Raw genomic sequence first — 8,336 nt, forward strand, 5'->3', positions numbered from 1 at the left:
TGTGTCTTGTGCTGCAAACCAGCAACTTAATAAACAAAACTGCTGCCCATGTCAAACTCCCACCGCCTCTACTGAGAGCGGGTGTCAGCGTTACAAGTTCTCCACGGTGTGCAGTATTTCTTTCAGAAGTGGGTGTTTTAGGGGAGAAATTGACCAGATATTTGCAAGATTACTTGGAAGGAAAATTGGTTACCAACAGAAAGAGAGAAGAGAAAACAATGGAGGAACATCTTAAGAATGTATTTAAGTATCAACTTTATAATTAATTTAACTTAGCATATATTTATAACCACAGTTCCCAGACTGTGTGCCATGGCACCCTGGACCAGCACCGAGGACCCACAGGGGTGACGCAGGTCATTTTAATTTTGAAGGGAACCAGCGAAACCTACCAGAAACCATGTGAACTGCTTAACTTCAGCTAATTCACACATTTGATATTTGATTCTGCTATATTCTGATAATGTCATATCTTTGCAAAATTGGGCTTTGGGCAGTTGCTGTCACCAAAAGTAAGTACTGGATGAAAATCAGTGTGACAAGGAACAGAGGTGACAGGGTTTCATTTGATTCCCAGTTTTAAGAAATTGTGTAGTGCGCAACAGGCACAACTATCCCATTAGTACATAATTAGGCTTATTTAAGAAGGAAATACATTTTTTTACTTCAATTTATGTGGATCTTTTTTTTAAAAACAGCTATGTTGTTGTTCGAACATAAATCATTTAAAAAAATTGAAGTGAAATTCACATCACATACAATTAACCTGCATTAGGGTGATAAAACATACATAACACAAAATTTATCATTTTAACCATTTTTAAGCGTACAACTCATTGGCATTTAGCACGTTTACAATGTGGTGCGATCACCACTACTATCTAGTTCCAGAGCATTGCCATCACCCCAGAAGGAAAGCCTGAACCTTTTAAGCAGATGTTCTATATTCTCCCCGCACCCCCACCACCACCCCCTCCCAGCTCCTGGCAACCACTAATCTCCTTTCTGTCTCTGTGGATTTACCTATTCTAGAAATTTAATACAAATGAGCTGGTATAATATGTGGCATTTTGTGTCTGGCTTCTTTCACTTGGCATAATGTTTTCAAGGGTCATCCATGTTGTAGCCTGTGTCAGGGCGTCACTCTGTTTTATGACTGAATAATAGTCAATTGCATGGATATACAACATCTTTGCTCATCTGTTTCTCCATTAGTGGACACCGGGGTTGTTTTAACCTTTTACTATTTCAGATAATGCTGCTATGAACACTTGAGTACAAGTTCTTGTTTGAATTACTGTTTTCAATTCTTTCAGGTCTATACCCACGAGAGAAATTGCTAGGTCATATGGTAATTCTATGCTTAACATCTTGATGGCCTGCCAGACCATTATCCCATAAAGGCTTTTTGAGTTGTTTGATCCCAACCAACTTAATAAACAGAACTGCTGGGCACCTCTTGTCTAAGCACGCCGGAGAAAGAGCGCTGAGACACTAAAGGTGCGCGTGGTGGGGAGGGGGGGTTTGGGGGCTTCTGACTCAGGGAGCTTGCACTGTACTGCCCAGGCACTGGGGGGCTCTGGGGACAGCCCAAGCAGGACTCATTCCTGAATAACTGAACTCACCAAGGGTGAGTGTCAGCAGGGATAACAAAGCCCCCAGCCTCCCGTGTGGCTCCGTGGGGGTGACGTCAGCTGGAGTGGGGCAGTGCTGATATAGACTGGAAGGCCTTGGTGACACAGAACAGAAAGCGATGAAGGCAGGTGAGGCTGACTGAGGATTAGGGCCAAAGCATCCCAGGACTGGGAGCTACACATGCAGAGGGTCTGTGGAAGGAGGTGCCGGGGTGACAGAAGAACAAAAAGGCCCATGACAGGGACAAGGAGGGGGTGGTGTCAGCAATGAACCTGGACAGGTGGGCGGGACGGAGTCAGACACGGGCTTCTGCCGGGGGGGGGGGGGGGGGGGGGGAGGAGACAGGCCACACTGCCCCCACAAGGCCCAGAGTGGAAGAGCCAGGAATTCATCAGCAGCCCCCCAATAAACGTGATGAGACGCTTAGCCACATGCCCCGTGAGCTCGTAAAAGAGGTATGTGACCATGTCTGGGACTTGGGTGAAGACCGAGAGATGGGTTGAGTGGGAGTAAACCAGGCATCAGCTGAACTTTCCAGACAGACAGGACAGTTTGTGCAAAGGCCCTGGGGAGCCTCAGTTAGAGGAGCTGGGAGAAGTGGGGTGGGGGAGGGGCCGCCCAAGACCAAGAGCAGTGGTGGAGACCAGAGGGTGGTGCTGGAAGGGGAGGCCCGTTTCTGTCCTAAAGCAGTAGGTTGGATTTATGATTTCAAACCATCAGCTATGGCTTGAAGACCGGAGAGGGGCTGTGAGGACTCTGCTCGGAAATAGCCAAACGGCTGTGGGACTCGGGCCCCGGAGCTGGCGTGGGCAGAGGAGTTCCCTTAAGAGGTTCTCAGGAGGGACGAGCTAGTGTCTTGGTGATCAGACTATGCCAACATTTCTGCCAGGGGAAGGCACAGGTTGAAATCTATGTGCTAATTGTCTAAATTGTTGGAAATTACAAATTAAGCTAAGAAAATGTTAAATACAATGTGCTCTGTCCTTCTGCTTTGACAAACACACCTTCACAACACCTTGGAGGGCCGGAGTCCAGCCCCTCCTTTTGTCCCACTCCAGCTTCGTGGCACACAGACAGAGGCCTCCCAGGCCCACCCCCAGCCCCACCCTAAGCCCCACCCTATCCCCTGCAAACAGCTTCCCGTAGCCATGCCTCGGCCTTGGGGGATTCACATCAGCAGGGGGCCGCGCTCTGGAGGATGGACCCATGCAGGGGTTGAAAGGTGAGTTTGGGGGCATTTGGGCTGGGAATTCCAGGGTGGCAGGTGCCCAGAGCTTGACGTAGGAGGGTGGGTACCTCCTGGCCCTGTGTAGATGGGCAGGCCCAAGGAAGTTCAGACAGGGGCCTTTGGAGCAGGCCTCTTATCCAGGCCTAAGATGGGGCTGTTGGCAACCAACTGGGTCTTGTGGGATGGAAGGTGAATGAGGTTCTGCACATACTTCTTGGTTCCTGGTCTTCAGAACAGAAGGCAGTTTATTCACAGAGATGGGGACTCTGAAAGGATGAATTTGGGGGATGAAAATCACAGGCTCATCTCACATGTGTTGAGGTGCCTTAGAGACGTTCCAGGGTGGGGGCCATGCTGGATTTTGGGGTCTGGAGCTCAGAGGAGAGCACTGGCCTGGAGTTATAAACATAGGATTCTTTGTTGAATAGACAGGAACTGAGGCCTTGGGCCTGGATGAGGTCACCTAAGGATAAAGAGGGAGGGAGGAGAGGGTCTAGACGGGGCTTTAAGGAGCCCGGCACTTAAAGATGAAAGCGCGGAGCAATGTTATGAGTATAATCCAACCAGCAAGTGCTCGACCAGAGGGCCTCTTGATGCTGCGTCCCCAGGGCAGGGCCCAAAAATGGCCTTACAAGAGGACACCCAGGGAGAACAGAGACAGGACTGCTAGGGTCACAGAAGGCATCTCTCAAAAGGGAGATTGTGTAAAAAGGACATACTTGTTGAGAAAAGCCAGAAATTGGGAGTCAGTCCCCCCTCCTTCCTTTCTCGCCCAAACTCCTGGGGCGGCTGTAGAAATCCTTGCCTGGAATCTTGCTCCTGGTGTCCTGTTCTCCCAGATCACTTTTGCAGAATTAATGGAGGCAGAATCGCAGCAGCGAACCTTAAAATCATGCAGGGAATTCTCAAAAATAGCCTTGCAAGTTGCAGCAGGAGTGGCAGTTCCAGGAGAGTAAGGCCTCCATCCTGGGGAGGAGCCTGCCAGGCAGAAAGAGGGCAGGGCTGGGAGGAGCCGCCGGGAGGGGCGAGGAGGGGAAAGGGAGGGCCGGGGACGGGGGAGGGAAGAGGGGCCGAGGAGAGGGAGAGGAGGGGGCAGGGAGGGAAGGACACCGCCCAGCGGCCAGGGCTCCACTGCCCCCTCCCCGTGAGCCCGTCCAGCCCGAGGACTTTAGAGGCGCTGGCTTCGTTCTGGGCCCCGGGAGCTCGGTCTGTCCCATATTGGCTGCAGGACCTAAGCCGTTCCCCTAGGAGAACTGTGTCACGGGGCGCGCTGCTCCGGCGACCCTGAGGAGGACAAAGATGAGTTTAAACCTCACGGAGCAGACACACACCCTAGAAGTAGTAACAACCGGCACCGTTTCTCCATCACCTGGTACCTGCCTGCCCTGCGCGCGCACTGTCTCCTTGAGGTCCCACGTCGGCGGGAGCCCCCTCTTCAGGGACCCGCAAACTCTCCCGCGGTCGCGGCGCTGGGACCCTGCCCCAGGAGAGTCCTCGCATCTGCCTCGTCCTTGACCTCTGGGGTCGGCCTGTCCCCCCGGGGGACGCAGAGGCAGCTCCCTGCCCTCCTCCGGCTCGCAGGGTCAGCGCGCCCAGGGCTAGGTGACCACGCGGGGAAGGGGACATCACCTCGCAGCCGGGCACCGCTGGAGGCCCCGGACCGGAGGGGCCGCCTGTTGCGATGCGCTGGCGAGGGCCGAGGTGGGAGGAAGCAGATTTAGGAATTCTTAGGGAGAACGACCAGGAGAAGCCCTGGGGGCCTGCTCTTCTCTCCTCGCTGCCCCTCCCCTGCTCACCCCAGCTTCGCGGCGGGTCCGCTCCTATCTGAGCGTCAAGCCCTCCGGGCTCCGCTTACAAAAGTACTTTCTTCCTGAGGCCTGTGCCGTGTGCCTGGCGCTGCGCCCGCGCCGGCGCCCACGGTCTGCGCGCACGGAGCTTCTCGCGCTCCCCGCACCCCGGCCCGCACCCCGGCCCCCACCGTCGTGGTCGCGATGGTCCTCACGACCACTTCTCCAGCGCGAGATGCGTGCCTTGCACTATTACCCACCCAATATTTTTCTTGAAATCGGTCCACTGTTATTTTTACCTAAAATATATTCAAAGTGACTTTATGCTTTGATTAAAAGTTTTCATTGCTATAAAAATTATTGATACGTAGTGGGTTCAATCATTTCGGAGACTACGATTGTTTACAAAAGTATAGATGAAATTTCTTTGTTTACTAAGAAATGTGCAACAGCTCATTAAGATGGAAAACAATCCAGTATGCATTTTCTTATGTAACATTCTGTTAAGATTTATTGTATTTTAAAGCTAACAGGAAAAGCTTTAAATTTCAATTTTGTATGCTTAATCGCATACAGAAAATGGTATGTTAGGATTTATAAAAAACAACTTACAAGTGCTCAAACACCTACAGTTTAAAAATGACGACCTTTATATTTTGTGCCTTTTTAAATAAGGTAAATCATTTAAACAAACTGATTTTTGGTGTTCATTTTACATCTTTTCACATAGTTTGTCGCTGTTACTTGCTACATTTTTATGTTACATATTCGTATAACAAAATAAGACTAAATATTTTCTTTAGACTCTTTAGTCTCATAACTTAATGTAGTACCAAGTTTTCTCTGTCAAAAATGGTAAGATATCTTCTACATCTAAACTGTCTTCGTGGTTTCTTGGATGGCCATGGAGTAACCCCAAAGGTTTATCTCCTCACATTGTAAAATAAACAATGCTAAAATAATCATTAAAATATTAAAACATAGAAAACAAACTTATGGTTATGGGGTGGGGAACAGGGTGGAGTCAGGGAGGGATAAATTAGGAGTTTGGGCTTTTCAGATACCCACTACTATATATAAAATAGATATACAACAAGGTCCTCCTGTTTAGCACAGGGAACTATGGTCAATAGCTTGTAATAACCTATAATGATAAATTATATATATATGTATGTATATATATGTATAACTGAACCACCATGCTGTGCAACTGAAATTAACACAACATTGGAAATCATCTATACTTCAGTAACATTTTAAAAAATATTGAAACTTGTGGGAGGGCACAGCTCAGTGGTAGAGCTCTTGCTTAGCATGCACAAGGACCTAGGTTCAATCCCCAGTACCTCCGTTATAACTAAATAAATAATCTAATTACCTCCTCCCCGAAAATATTGAAACAGTAACTTTTTTTATCAGTAATTTATTTTGGTGAAGTATAGTTGATGTAGAATATTATATAAGTTACAGGTGCACAATATAGTGATTCACAATTTTTAAAGGTTCTACTCCATTTATAGTTATTATAAAATATCGGTTATATCCCCTGTGTGGCATGTTCTTGTAGATAGTTTTATACATAATAGTTTGTACCTCTTAATTCTCTGCCCCTATATTGCTCTTCTCCCCACAGGTAACCATTAGGTTTTTCTCTATTTCTGTGAGTCTGTTTCTAGCTGTAAGTTACTTTTGTTTGTTTATTTGTTTTTTTTGGGGGGGGTAATTAGGTTTACTAATTTAATTTTTATTGGAGGTACTGGGGATTGAACCCAGGACCTTGTACATGCTAAACATGCCCTCTACCACTAAACATTTACTCTACCACTAAGCCATACCCTCCTCAATATAAGTTACTTATATACTTGGAAATGTCAATCTTTCCTGCCAATGACCAATGACCATTAACATAAATAACAATTACTCTCCTATTATCAATCCCAGAGGGTCTCTAACCCACCTGACTTTAAGATTTCTGCTAGGGACTTTGTTTTCCTTTTACAGATTGAAAACCTGACCCTCAGAATGGGTTGAGTGGCCGAGATGAGGACCCCAGTGAAGTTGGAGGAGCAGCTGGGCCCGTCCACCCAGCCCTGGCCAGGATCTTTGGCCCCTATCCTCGCAGCTGGGGGCTGATTGTCAAGGCCCCTGTGGGCTCTGGTTCCGTGGCCCAGGAGCCCAACGCTGAGCCTGCAGCAGACACTCCATAAATATTTGTTGAGTGAAGCAAGCAGGTGATTAAATAAATGAAATTGGTGTGATTTATTACTAGACTGGTGTGGACTGTTAGTCACCAATGCCGCTGAACTTCCTGCAGTGAGACTCTAGAATATGCAGGGTGTCTAGAGAAAGGTGCCAGAAGCAGGACACATGACTCATTTTCTACTCAATTCATTTTTTCCCCTCCAAAATAATGACTATGTTTATGTATTTCAGGTTATCTTTATATATTTTGGATTCCACTTATTTTTTTAAATGTTAGTTTAAATAGTTCCATTTGTGACAAACCAACTTGAAATAACTATTTCCCACTCCAGTTGCAAGGAGATCAATTTTGATTTCAACATTATATCATAAAGGATGTGACTGCCTGATTTTCCCAGGAGGCGCTGGAACACGCACTGTCCTGTGTGATCCAGTGTGTGAGCACTTGCCAAAGAGAAGTCCCAGGAGAAAGTGGGGCTCGGTCACTGGCTGTAAAATAAGATTATGTGCCCAGTGGAAGGTAAGGTCTTTAGAAGCCAAGTCTGAGCTTCTAGTGTGGCTGCTGGCTTATATAGATGATGGTTTAGATCAACCTCTCCTTTTCAGGTAACTAACACAAAAAAACAGTTAATGTTATTAAAATGCTCCCTCTTGTCTCCCCCATCCTGCCCCCATTATTTATCTCATTTGGTCAAGAATAAGTCTTCCTTCACTGCACAGTCATACACTAATGAGTGTTTTTCAGGTGTGAAAGTTTGTAATTACACTTCTTGACCTCTGACCCAGGTATCTGTCCAAATGCATTCCAGCTGGGATTATTTTCCCCTACAGGTGGAAAAAACATCTTTCCTTTTCAAGTGATCTGTTCTACCTGTAAAAAGACACGGTTCTCTAGGAAAGGTTGGAAGACCCCCTACGCTTTAGATTTGCTGTTGGGGTAATTTTAAAATAAATCTTACTTTCAAAGTGGAAACTTCGGTGAAAAAGAGCCAGACATGAATCTCCAGGAGTTACGCCGAATGCAAAAAGCCATGAGCTGCCACTCTGTATGATTCCTATGTACTAACATAACCTATTTTGAAATAACACAATTTTTAGAAATAGAGGAACGATTAGTGATGGCCAGGGCTTGGGAGTTCAGTTATAAAAGGGCCATGAGAGGGCTTCTTGGGCCTTGGAACGTCCCCTATATTGACTGTAGTGGGGGATACACGAACCTACACAGGTGATAACATTTTATAGAACTTATTACTCACCAACAAGGACAAATAAAATTGGGGAAACCTGAATAAGGTTGGTGGATTGTACCAAAGTCAGTATTTACATTTTTCTTGTTTGCAAAGTTTTCCAAAGTGATAGCACTGGGGAAAAACTTGGCAGAGGGAATTATTGTTTACAACTGCATATGATTCTACAATGACCTGTACACGCACACACATTCGCACACACGCAGGCCAGCGGCCGCGCGCGGCGCCGGGTCCTTC

The 8,336-nt window shown here is 47.0% G+C and overlaps 1 long non-coding RNA gene across 2 annotated transcripts; it reads right to left on the reverse strand.

Annotated features, from left to right (window-relative positions):
- Positions 1 to 2,776: 2,776 nt before the first annotated feature.
- Positions 2,777 to 4,916, reverse strand: LOC141573875 (uncharacterized). Of its 2 annotated transcripts, none has more exons than XR_012500340.1 (3): positions 4,240 to 4,916; positions 3,669 to 4,147; positions 2,777 to 3,326 (listed from the first exon to the last, which is right to left on the reverse strand). It is a non-coding gene; the product is annotated as an uncharacterized LOC141573875 (long non-coding RNA). The 2 variants fall into 2 exon arrangements; XR_012500290.1 differs by having other exon boundaries at positions 4,233 to 4,916.
- Between the last annotated feature and the right edge of the window lie 3,420 nt (positions 4,917 to 8,336).

The sequence above is a fragment of the Camelus bactrianus genome, chromosome 1, assembly GCF_048773025.1.
Source record: "Camelus bactrianus isolate YW-2024 breed Bactrian camel chromosome 1, ASM4877302v1, whole genome shotgun sequence".
In the NCBI taxonomy this organism is placed as follows: Eukaryota; Metazoa; Chordata; class Mammalia; order Artiodactyla; family Camelidae; genus Camelus; species Camelus bactrianus.